We start from the raw sequence: 13421 nt of genomic DNA on the forward strand, positions 1-13421 counted from the left end.
AGTAGAGCAATTACAAATACTTATTAGGGGTTCTGACAGAAAGGTTTTAATATAACTATAAATACAATCTTCTTGTGGTTCTTCATGTGAAATGTAATCCATAGTAAACCTCAGACACTACGATAAGGTTAACATTAATAATGGACATATTTCTTTCTAAAAACATTCACCTTTAACTACTTTTCTTCATAGAAAAGAATCTGACCTTTCTTTATCATGTTCTAGTTAAAGAAGAGACATACACTGCATGCAATGACATACACTGTAAACACACTTCATGAGGGGCTGTTTCTCACATTTTGATCATTTCTGATAAACCTTATAGAGATTACTAGAAATGCATATGAGAATCAATTAATACAAGATGTCTAAAAATCTAGCAGTAGCAACCTAGAATAGCAATCACTCAATTTGAAATCAACTTTCTTAAAATTTGCAAGTAAAAAGTGTTATCGGTTTTTAGAAAACTTGAACATTATTCTACGTAGAAGGCCAGAGGTGCTGCCAGCTCCCAAGAATTTCAGATGAAATATCCAGATAAATAGTGATTCCTTATGATAAGTTTTAGCACATGTGGGTTTCTACATTTTAAGTAATGGGTTGTATCACCTTTGTGCCTTACTGTTATAATGTTCAGCGATCCACAGACATGATATAAATGACATCACTGCATTTGTGACGTTGGGCAATTCTTTTGATAATTTTTGATATTTACAGTATATAGAGCTGCCCAAGTTGCTTACTTTAGTTTTCCTTTATCATTTCTGCAGAGAAATAGTATTCCTAGTACACCTTTTTAACCTGTTTTGGATGTGCACTTCAGGATAAAATGAATCACATCACAGCCTTTCTCCCTCAACTGTGAAAAGAGAACAATTAGAACAATTCTGAGGCACATATCTACATTAGTTCAGACGAATCTCTCTTTGAATTACTTTGTAAAAATACTCATCCTCCACACCACATTGCCCAAACTGGTGCTGTTGTCGGTTGTTTCGTAAGAAGATAGGAACATTCTGGGGTTAGTGTTAGCTTAATAAATAGTGTTTACTATCTCATACTTTATTGTCTGACCCTCACTTCTGCGTTGTGATAAGCTCAGCAGAATGGAATGAGGGTTATTTTCACCAAAACCAAAAAGCAGTAAAACTGGGGCTTAAAAGAATGAAAAAGATTGGTTTATGACAAAGAAGAAAATATTATGAAAATTTAAACATGGGAATAATTAGTTAAAGTGCTTTTATTTTTAAATACTGTATGAAAAATGCAGTTGAGGTCCTTTTTGGCTAAATGGAATATTAGTCACTCAAATGTTCAATAATTCAAAATTTGTCTTTTTAAAGAATTGCATATGCTTATTATACTAATTAGTTACAAACAAGCTACACAAATAGAAACATATTTCTCCTGGAGTATGTTTGTCTCAGGGAGTATCCTTGAAATCAAAAAGAAAAAGAAAATGTATTTTCTCCCAATAGAAAAAAATATTTAATTAGTCTTTTCTTCACAGAAATATGCTAATTTCTATTTTTCTTTTAAAAAATTATATTAAAATTAATTTGGCAACTATAATATAATAGCATCCACCGTTTCCTTGAAATTAGGTTACATCTTGGATGCTATACTTAAATTGGACCACTGAGCAAATTACAAGTGTCCTAATATTGTCAAGGTGAAGCTTGACAGTTAGTAGGATATGTGCCACTGATATAGACGGAGTTATTAATCCATCCTGGAATTTAGTAAATACTGGTGGGTCTCGATTATGCAATCAAAACCCAAAGTTAAAAAGCTGCCTCACGATTATTCTGATTGCATGAAATTATGTGGCAAAAAACCAAAACAAAACCAAAAACCAACAAAACAAACAAACAAAAGATCTTTCCAATGACTTCAAAGGGTTAAGGTCATTTTTGTACATAAAAAGGCAGAGAAATAGTAGATATGTGTGGGTTCTGTTGCACAGTTGTCCTGTTCTCTGCTTAATGCTCCATAATTAGGGAAAGCTGTTATAACAAAATGAATGGCACAGTATCGTCTAGTGTTAAACTGTGATGTTGTCTTGGAGTCTCTAGGTCTGGACACACTGGATAGAGCTATTTGACAGTGTTACTTCAACTAATATTAACACCAGAAAGATTCTACTTTGCAGTAAAACGATTTGCACGGGACTTCACAAGAAAGCCTGAAATTCCTGAATGTGCTGCCATTGCTCTCAACATAGTGCCATAAAATAGCTTAACAGGGATTTTCTTGTTCATATCTCTACCCAGGGTATGTGTTTAAACAAACAAAAAATTGATTTTAGTTGCATTCCTTGGACAATATCAACGACAACAGTTTCATGTGGCTGGTTTATTATTATTCACAATCAGTATGCAGTTCAAACTATGTAACTGATTCCCTTTAACTTGGTTGTGTTTACAAAGTATGGAAACTATTATTTTAAAGGACACTGCTTGTGTTTAATATGTAATTAACATCTAAAAGTAGAGGGTCGTCAGATATTGTGAATCACTAAACAAGCCTTATCTGTTTCATCCTTTTGTGGGAGACCAATCCTTTATCATCATTGACATATTTAATATAAAGTGCAGAATGAATCTGCAGCAGCCATAGATCTACTGCAGTTCCACCAATGTTAGGCACATTAAGGACTTTTATAACTATTTGCAGATTTTTTTAAGTACTCTACAGGTGATGCAGTGACATGACATCCTTCTTGCCTTGCTCAAAGCTGAAACATCTTATGATCTTAAGTATGTTTACACAAGATCACTCATGGCAAAGATGAGAGCCAGGCATGTAAACTTAAATGATAGCTCTTGCTCTGTGCCTGATCTCCCTGCAAACCTTCTTTTGTAGAAGGCAGACTTTAAAAGACCCTTGAAATGTCTGGACTAGAATCAAAAGAAAATTTCCCCTACCTTACATCCTTCAGTTCACAGTTAGAATTGACTATAAGACTGATTTGGCATTTTACTAGTAAACTTTCTTTTATCTTTACAGAAGACTTTCTGGACACTAATGAATAAGAGGAATAAAGCTTTCTTCTGAACATCTAGATAGCTTTCAGTCAACACCAGTTGATACTTAGTGAGTAAACATTTCTGGAATCCATCTGCTCTGTGAAATGAGAACTTTTTCTGTTCAGAGCACACTACAATGAACTTGGCTCTTTACAAAGGAAATAAGTTTTAGCCTTTAAGAGATCACTCAGATTTTTGCATCTGCTACTTTACAGTTTTCTCACATTGTTAACTGGGAGCTAGTAATGCATATTTATTTCATTTATTTGTTGTCTAGGTGCCTGGTACAACAAGAATTTTGTTTGTTTAGTTCAGCTTTCAATAACTGCACTGTATTGCCTCTCAGTTGTGTACTTATGCATATGCAGATACATATTTTCACTCACGTGTACATAAATATTAAAAAAATACCAGTTTTAAAATCATATAGATATGTGTGTGTGAGAGAGATAATCAAAGCATTATAAAGACGATCCACAGTCATGCAGCTAATATCATGGAATGAATGTCATATCGATAATACCATTGTGGTTGCAATTATGATTTAGATTAAGAGATCTAACTTAACTATTCATGGATTTTTTCCTTGTTGTTGTACCTTTTTACCACCTCCACTCTAATGAAAGGATGATTACTTTGAAATTGCAGTAATCACCTACAGATTAACCCCATGAGTTTCCCCCAAACTGGAAGCAGTTAAAAGGAAAGAAAGTAAGAAGCCCACGACTTTCCTGGGAAAAGTCATAACAAACAGGAACAAATTGTCCATCTCTGTTCATTCAAACAGTCACTGCTCCAGCAGTGGCAGAGCACCACATAACAAAAATAAAATTACTTTCAGTATCTATAGTTGCTGCCATCTGTCAGCTCAAAAAGACATTTTAAAATAGGAAGGTAGGATTTTCAGAATTTTTCTGGAATAACACAATGCTATCCACTCAAAGTTGTTTCTGAAACTATCATTTTTAGTGGAAGCAGACATATGTTAATGAACTGAATGATCTGGAAACTCCCACCCAGGATGCCTGCATCTGGGCTCTACTCTCAGCTTTCTCAGTAAGATTCGTTCTTGCATTTGTATTAAAACCCCAAGTGATCAATGAGAATGGTGGGCTCCATACTTCAAAAAAACCAGGTAATTTCTGCTTAGGTGCTCATGTCTGAGACTGGACCCATTCCAAATCACTGAAGATTACCCCTATTAGACTAATAAAGGATCAGCATATACGAATGTTTTAAACTGAACAAAGATAAATGTAACTAAGCTCACAGGAATTCATTTCAGCACTGCATACAGCCAGCGTGTAGCCAAAATCCTGCATCCTTTTAACATTCTAAGCCCACACATGTCTGTGAACTAGTAGATGATAAAAACCTCATTCAATAGTTCTTAGTGAAGAAGGGAGGAGACCTCTCCACCCATCAGGCTCTGACTCTGCAGTCCTTCATCCAGCGCTGCCCATCAGCCTGGCAGGTCACCCAGCCACCTCCCCTGAGGCACCACAGCTCTGCATCACCTCCTGATGATGCCAATGCTGACTTATTGCTTTTGACCATTTACATTTCAGAACAAAGCTTCCTGTACAAGAGGAAGTTTTGAACACTTTTTTGAAACCTTTGTAGGCTTGCTGACTTTATTTGATCTGGTTTTACTTAAGCTAAACTGGGTTTCTCATTAAATTCTTTCATCTCTCTTCAGTCCATCTTTCTCTATTTTATATATAGGTAAAACTGGATAAAGGGTGATTAAAAATGATGCTATAGAAGGAACTCTAATAAAATTAGTCAAAGAGTGAGATCATGAAATAATGAAATTGTATCTTATTGCTAGGGAATAAATTGTGAGCAGATGGATTAGTTCCATTCTATCAACTTTATTAATATGGCAGTAACAAATGAAGGAACAGTTGGCATATTGACTTCTAGTCAGCCATCTCTCTCTGGCTGGCTGCATTATTCAGTGACAGATGAATCCCTAAAGATTTAGAGGTTTAGGGTGGTTCAGTTCAACAGTCAAAATTAGCTAGATCGAACTGAAACTCCTGGGTCCATAAAACAGGTCTAGAAAGCTCTCACAAGGAGAGAAGCAGTCTCCTGAGACATTTCAGTTCACTACTGCTTTTGCCTGGGAAACAATGACTATTATTAATCAAGCACTGTCTAAGACATAGATGAAGACATTGCCTACATCAAAAGACACACCAAACCTTTAAATAGAGAGTATAGGATTAATGGGGTGAACTGATGGAGCAGTGTGTCCGTCTGTTGCAGCTATGTTTTAAAGGAAAGAGACTGCCACCACTGTGTTTTGTAAGGAACCTAATACGTTCCATCTGCAAAAATGGGATACTATTTCCTCAATGACCCCAAAGACACTGTCACAAAAGAGACACATTAAATGATGATGAGAGGCTCAGTTCCAGAGGGATCTGATAGAGGCCATAAAAGCTCTTTAGAAAAGGGTCTGGACACTCACAGAGTTGGAAGATGCAGTGCACAGACATCAGCAGGAGACGAGGAATGATATGGAAAGCTGAGATACTGGCCATATTGTCAAGGCATGGTGGAAACATCAGAGAACACTTTGAAATGTGGACAAGGTGCAGCCATCAGTCTGAATTGCTTTCAAATATTTACTTAGTGCTATTCATGTTGTTGCTGTTATTTTGTCTTAAAAATATAAGCATACCGTTGCAGGATTTTCCTCTCTCAGGCAGAAACTTCTGCACAAGAATTTTTTGGGAGAATAATGCCACATGCTTAACCAGTTAGAGAAGGATGTCATATCTACACAATATCTTTATTATCTGCTAAAGAGTTTTTGAAAATCCCAGTAGGTTCCTATCTACAAAGATAACTACCTCAAAGCACATATAGATTATATGGACAAAAAAAATTTCATCTTGACACTAGAGCAGATGCAAAGTGGCTTCCTCCACACTAATGCTAACCTCAGAGAAAGCCAGGAAACTGTTTTGAGAACTGAGCAGTACTTAGAAAGAGAAAATGTTGCAAGTTGCATACCACTATTTTAATATTTCTTTTGTGTGTGGGGAATATAAAAGAATTCTTTCAATCTATTAAGGATTTTTATTCAATTCCTTTTTACATCATGTTTAATAGTGCTTACAATATTAGTTAGACTCTGCATCTGCCTTTCTGCTCCCAAATAGTCAATAGTTCAAAGTTTTGCATCTGGGCTAAAAAACATGACTCTTAATCTAGCAGAGATTTGCAAATTATGATTCTGAACAGCTCAGAGATGCAGCAGAATTAGTCAAAGCAGATGGCTGAATGTGAAAATCAACTCCATTAAGAATAAAATATTGTAAACATAAGTGTTGGGAAGTATTTTTAACTTAAAGATACTTAAAGATAATAATTACAGATTCTTTCAATATTTGAAGCTAACTTCTGCATGGATTTCACAAGTCTTTTCTTAACAAGTATGTTTTTCTAATGCAACTAACGATAGTTTTCCCAAGCAAGAACAGTGATAATTTCCAGCTCGTGTACTTTATAATCTAAAAACACAATGCAAGAAAAAAAAAAAAAAGAAACAAAGAAGAATGAAAAGAATGTAGTGTTTTTTCCTCTCTCAAAATGAAGATAAAACAGGAACAAGAAATAGCAGATAAAGAGAGGCAATTTGCTATTTTAGGTTCTGGTGGTTTTGTAGTTTAAAAAGTGAGATGGTAAGGTTGACCTGGAGGCTCTAAGAGCTGCATGAGTTTTGGATTCCCACTTAGTCCTCCACTTTCCCCCCACCTCTTTTTGTAGTGCAAGCTCTTGATGTGAGTTGACTTTTGCCCAGTCCACTATCTGAAAATGGGGAACAGCTTGAGAAAACCACATGCTTTCACAGTGCAAGAAGTAAATATTTTACATGATAACAAAAGGAATTATTAGGTATTTATGGTTCTCTCTCAATTAAGTGCCAATATGGCCCCGACTGTTTTCCCTCTTAGTTCGGTTAAAAATGTACTGTATTAGCTGAGAAATCCCACAATCTTGTGGCTATTTTTACCCTCCCATGCTCAGAATATATGGCACTCACATTTCACATTGCAGAGAGATCTATACTCTACACCTTCCTATGTGCAAGAGATGCCTGAGCTCTAGCCTTGTCCCTTTGATTTTAGACTAAGACCTTTCTATCACAGCTATGACAAACACAGTAGAACTTCCCAGACTGAACAGCCATTACTGCCTTCAGAAAGTATGAAAAGGCATGAGAGAAAGAATGATTTGAAAAGCATTACTGTTCATTCATGATTTCTGAAACTGAAATACTCTGACAATGAATGTAATGCATTGAAAAAACACATGTTAGCCAAGGACTTGGTCCAGTGAGCTGTACATCTGCTAAAGCCATTGTTAAAGCTGCTTTTCACAGCAAGCAAAACTTGCAGATTTGAACTCAGATTTTCAGGATGTACTGTACCACAAGTAATAGTTTTTCACTTTTAGCACAAAATCAAGAACATCTATTAACTTTATTTAGGGCTTGGGGTTAAGATTCCAAGGAAAGATTTAGGGTGTCTGGGTCCAATTTATGACTCTATTTTTTATTTTCTGTATCAGTTTGGGCAGATGACTGGAAGCTCCATCCACTACTACTCACACCTGTAATGTATCATCTCAAAACCTTTACTCTGTTGTTACCATGCTCCTAAGTGCCTAAGTTTCTTCTAGTGGATGTAGGCAAAACTACCCATAGCTCAGTGGAGCTATGTTAGTCAGCCCCTTAAGCCTTAACAGAGTTCAAAAATCCCTTTGCCAACAGTGCTTGATTTGATAAGTGTTCTCAGGACATGTCACTGGGAACATGCAGTGTACAAAGCCTAAACTGTTTTCCCTTTCATATAATAGGCAGAAGATTTCCCTGTGATATAACAAACAGTTCAATGTCCCTCTTTTAATTGACTTCCAACAAAGATTTCAGTTTAAGCTCCCAATATCTGGGCACTTCTGCCTCAGTCTCTCCTAGGGAAGCTGTTTGCATTTGCTTTGTACACATAATTAAATACCAGCTTCTAAAGAGCCTTGAACCTGCTCCACTCACAGGCTAGATGTGTGTAAAGAACACAGGGTGAAACTGGATGGACAGAGCACCACCAGCCTCCCTGTTAACTCTTACGTGAGAAAGGACCAGCTGAAGTAGCTACTTAATTCCTTGAGAGAGCACATGGCAATTCAAAGTGGAGGACAGAACCTCCTGTAACCCAGGACTGGATGTGTAACTCCCAGAGAAAGGTACACTTATGATACATTCCTTCCCATACCATTTTCTGCTGGGCAATACATCTGACTCCCTAATCACTGTGCAGGCTCTGGTGTATCTTATTTTTATTAGCTGAACTCCGCTCTATGAAATTTTAAAAATGGTTATACCCAGATACTTTTTGTTTTGTTTTGTTTTTTTGTTTTGTTGTTGTTTATGTTTTGGTTGGTGGTTTTTTTGTTTGTTTGCTTGGGGGGTTGTTTGTTTGTTTATTTTGGTTTTGTTTAGGTTTTGGGGGTGTGTGTGTGTTTATGTTGCTGTTTGTTTGTTTGTTTGTTTGTTTTTTCCCGGTCACTTATTCTACTAAAAAATATTAAACTTTTCTCTACAAGCTTTACCTCACTACCATTCCCTGTGCAATTGCATAAGGAGCTTGGACATTGTGTGTTTCACTGGACACCAGGATGCTTAAATCTCTCTCTCTCCTCTCAATTGATTCCCCTGGATTCTCCTAAACGTTCCCTGGACATGAGACAAGGAATGTAATACTGGGGTTGTTTTCCAGCAAAATGTTTGTGATGAATAACGAGCTGGTGACTGCTAAAAGGATGCAAAATAACACAGTTCTGCAAGTCTAGTTCAACAGGAACACTGATTTTGCTTCTTTTTTTCTTCTCATTGAAAAAAAAAAAATCAGTATGTCCTCTTGGTCTAAATAGAGCTTAAACTGGCCCAAAGGATTTTTCAGTCCTTTATTAAAGAGCCATGTATAGACTGACAGGAAGATTTCAAGAGCTTTGTTACCTTGGAAAAGTAGATAATACAAAGATAGAGTAAATAAAGGGACTAAATATATTCACTTAAAAAAAAGCCAGGAGAGTTTCTTTCTTTATGTTATGCTGGCTGCAGGGTGAATTAAAATGTTTTTTATTTAAGGAATTAGTGCACACACTGTTTTATACAGAAATTGTTCTCTGTGGTTCTCATAGTAGGTTTTGGAATAGACTTCAGAGCCATGCATGGTCTGGGGAACACTGAGGAAGCCACTAAAACACCAAGTGGAAAACTTCTGAAACTGTTTTCCCAGACAATGCCAAAAAACCCAGCAAGTTCCTGCCTTTCATGTAAAGACAGAATCTACATATGTGTGGAGGTTTCACTCTAATGGGAAGCACGCCTGTATCTGGTGGACAACAGGAGGTATTTCCCTTTGCATATTTACAGTCTGCACTGACGCACATGTTTGAAGAGCCTGAGCACGCAGGCAGCTTCACATATCCATGCGCTTTGATGTTGGCTGTCTTCACTGGTGAACTGGGGAGCACACAGGGCCAGATCCTGAGAGCAGCTGCGTTGAACACCCCAGTCATTCAAGCCAGCTCCCAGGAGCTGAACGCCCCCCTCTTCAAAAAGCAGCACCTCTGGAGAAAGGACCTGTGCTCGCCCTGCAGTGAGACTGGTACAAACAGTTTGTCTGCTCAGTGACCACTCTGCAATGAGAAATATCATCCAGGTCAGAGAGACACAGGGGTGTGCCATAGGGCCAGACCCAAGCCTGGGGATGTCCATTCTGTGGAAGACCAACTCAGTGAATACTGCTCCTCACCTGAAAGGTGCAAAGGAGAAAAGGGGCATGTGAATCAGGAGTGCACTGGTTGCAATGCGCCATCCTGAGCTGGAATGGTCTCTGACACCTTGTGCTCTCCCAGCAGCTCGGTGGGAGGCAGGTCACAGCTGCGGTCAGCCCCACAAGCAACAACCTGACCATATCTTTTTAAAGTGGCCTTCAATGACAGGCCCATCTCTGGTAAAAGATCAATCTCTGAGGCTTTTCTGATCAAATATCGGACTCTTCTCATATTAAGATATTAGGTTGTTTGTTTAAGTGAGTCAAGGGACAGGCTCAAAGATCGTGAGAGGGTATATTTTTAGAAAGAGCATTTACACAAATATTTTTAATTGTAACTAGCAAACATTTTGTGAAAAATCTATTACTTGATGTAAAGTTTAGAATCTCATTGCATACACAAAGAAATGTGAGGGCTAAAACTACGAATGTGTAAACGACACTAGAGAAAGTCTCTGTGCAAATGTCCAGGACAGATTGACAGTGCACAGATAGGTCTCCATTCCACACTATCCATAACTCACATTGAAGCTACTTACATTTAGAAGGTGCTGTACAAGTCTATGGTAGTACAGAAGGGAAGACTATGACTTTTACTCTGTGTGTATGAAAGAGAGTGAGAGAATGTGAAGACTTAAGAAGTAGTGAGTTGGTTTTTTGTTTTTTCTCTTTTCTTTCTCTTCAGTTAAAAGCTTCAGTAAAAATACAATACTTAAATCAGTCAACATCATTCAAGATTAAAGTTTATTGGATAATGCACACAATGAAGACTGTATCAAAATAGAAAAGATAAGCCTATTTATAGACAGTATGTATATTATTTATATTTCCTTTTTACCACACTGTGTCTTACCATGAAAAGAATGACGTAATGAAGGACTGATTTGCCTTTGAAAATTGATACATATTTCATTCAAAAGAACTTGCTGTCTAATAGCTATTTCCAGCACTAAATTTTACATATCCCCAGATACTCATTTAATATACACAGCTGGGAGACAGGGGTAAGACAGGCAAGTCTGTTTTCCTAGAACACCTACAAATCTGCTCATGTAGTAATTTATTTTCTAAACTATAATAGGGTCAAAATTGACTCTAATGAATTTGCAGCACACTTGCTGCTATAATCACAGAAGTGAATTTCATGGATTTTTATTAATCATGATCTTTTTTCAAAATATACTGATTAAAGGTTTGCCTTCTGGTGCACAGCAGATTGAAAATGCAGCCTCCTTACAGCCTGATGACTTACTGAACAGCAGACTGCATGCAGGTAGCTTTAACACATGGACAGAAACAGATTGCATGCAGTTAGTGCCAAATGAGCAGACTGAAGTTAGAATTCACCCTGCTTTCTCCAACAGCCTGCTTGCGGTAATTTACTGCTGCATGTTCTTCGCATTCAGCTAAAGTAATCAAGCAGCCACTAGTTGAACAAGGCTCCCTTCACAAAAACCAACTAATTACTGCTGAAAACTGAATAATTTGCTTAGTGACGATGTTTATTCTACTGCACAAGGCATGACAAGGGATGCTGAACTGAAGCCTTGCTTTTGTCAGTACTGAGATTACACGGACATAGAGATGGAACACAGTGGAAATAGAAAAAAAAAAACCTTAAAAATCTAAATTTAGGCTCCTTCAAAAATGTATCAAGGCAGTTAATTACAGCTTATTAATCACCTAAGTTCCCCTGCTTACATGAATAGTTTTATACAGCAACCTACTCTCCCTAATAGACAGACTGGAATATTTCCGTGATTCACTTTAAGTCTGGGGAGGAATGAGGAGGCAGATAATGCAGCACTACAAACATCACTGAATCAAAGTGAGTCAGGTTGTTTTCACAAAAATGTTAGAAACATGTTAACGACTGTTTTTCTTGCAAGGACAGAGGCTACACTTGGATCTGGGCAATGCTCCAGGCCCAGGCAGTGACCCAACCTACACTAACCAAGATTCAGCACTTCAAATAAATAACTCTGTATAGACCTAAGGGCTCCTTCACCTTTTGTATGTATTTTAAGTCCGCCTATGAGGCATTTTGTGTTTAACTTCCTTGCGTCCACTAATAAAATGAATTGTCGTAAATTCACGTTTCTGGAGACGTGGAACAAGTTTTTACTTCAGCAAAGTAGGTATGGATACATTCACATTATAATCCCACATTGTAATTCACAATGTTTTCCTGACCAACAGGATTATTTGATCACAGGCAATGCCTCCTGAGCAGCTCTGAAGCCATGGCTTGATTATTATATTATTGTTTAAATGTTTTTGCCTAGATAGATGAACAGTTTAGCTGATGGACTGCTCTTGGCCTGCCCATGCTGCTAGTTGTTAAACATCTATTTTTTATATTCATACTCTTCCTTGGTAAGATATTGGGTATCTTGCAGGAAGAATTTTGCTCAGTGTTTGCTCATCTGTACCTCAGCAAAACCCCTAAAAATCCTGAAGCAAACACACAGTATAGATCCCCTCCAGCATGAGACCTCTTCTGTGTGGCAAAGGGTGGCCAGGACTTACCATGGACACTGAGACCCTGATCTTGAGGCAGACTTGGCTGTTGGGGAAAACTAAAACATTTCCAGTTTAAAGCAGATGTGGAGGATATACTACAGCCAAAAGGACTGAAATAAAGGAAGGAGTCTATTCCATCAAGTAGTAGATCACAGTATACTGTGATATAGCATACATTAGATACCATTATATACAGTATACTATAATCTATATTAGATACATGATAGTAATTTAACAAAAGTAGAATTACATATTAGTGCAAGGATGCTGTCATCTTGCTTTTACTTCTCGTTAATTCTCTCCTTCCATATCTTTTTTATTATTCGACAACAGTAGAAATTGTATAAAGTTTACAGTCTTTTTTTCATAGAAATACACAGATGTGAAGTAATCTTGCTGTGCTGATTCTACCATACTGATTTTTACCCTTCAGCTGCTAATACGCTTTCCCTCATAAAAATGGCAGTTCTGCATGACTGAACCAAGGGAGGATACTTCTAGTAAAGTATTTCTGCTTGATAACTTCTTATTTCTTTTCATATTACTAACATGAGGAAGAGGGTGAGAAATCTTGAGAGAAGATCAGAAAGAAGAAATGGAAAAGAGAAGGACATGGGTTAAATAATCAGTAAGCGAGTTTCTTAGAGTACATGTCTGTCTAGATGTGCCATGTTATGACAATTGGATATAATTGCTTAAATGATCATTTGCAATTACTAAAGAGCATTTTGAAATACTTCGATATGCCTCTATTTTTCAGTATTAAAACTGCCTTCTATTGTGTTGAAAGCATTACATAGGAGGAAACAACTCAAAATTGACTGCTAGTCTGAAAGTACTGTATTACTGTTTTCACACAGTGTGTTATAAAGAAAATATGTAGCAGCTAAACTCTACCTTACAATTTGGCACTCCAAATTGTTCATGCAAAACCTGGTTTTAAGAGACCACCACACAGAGATTATGGTGATTAAATAACCTTTTTCTAGGCTGTTGAACTTCAGCACTTAGCATACTG

At 37.2% G+C, this 13421-nt stretch overlaps 1 protein-coding gene across 1 annotated transcript in view; it reads right to left on the reverse strand.

Annotated features, from left to right (window-relative positions):
• Nucleotides 1-13421, reverse strand: part of CPED1 (cadherin like and PC-esterase domain containing 1) — a gene marked incomplete at both ends in the record, with an annotated part of 145322 nt that overhangs the window by 23468 nt on the left and 108433 nt on the right.

The sequence above is a fragment of the Nesoenas mayeri genome, assembly GCF_963082525.1.
Source record: "Nesoenas mayeri genome assembly, chromosome: 1".
Lineage (NCBI taxonomy): Eukaryota > Metazoa > Chordata > Aves > Columbiformes > Columbidae > Nesoenas > Nesoenas mayeri.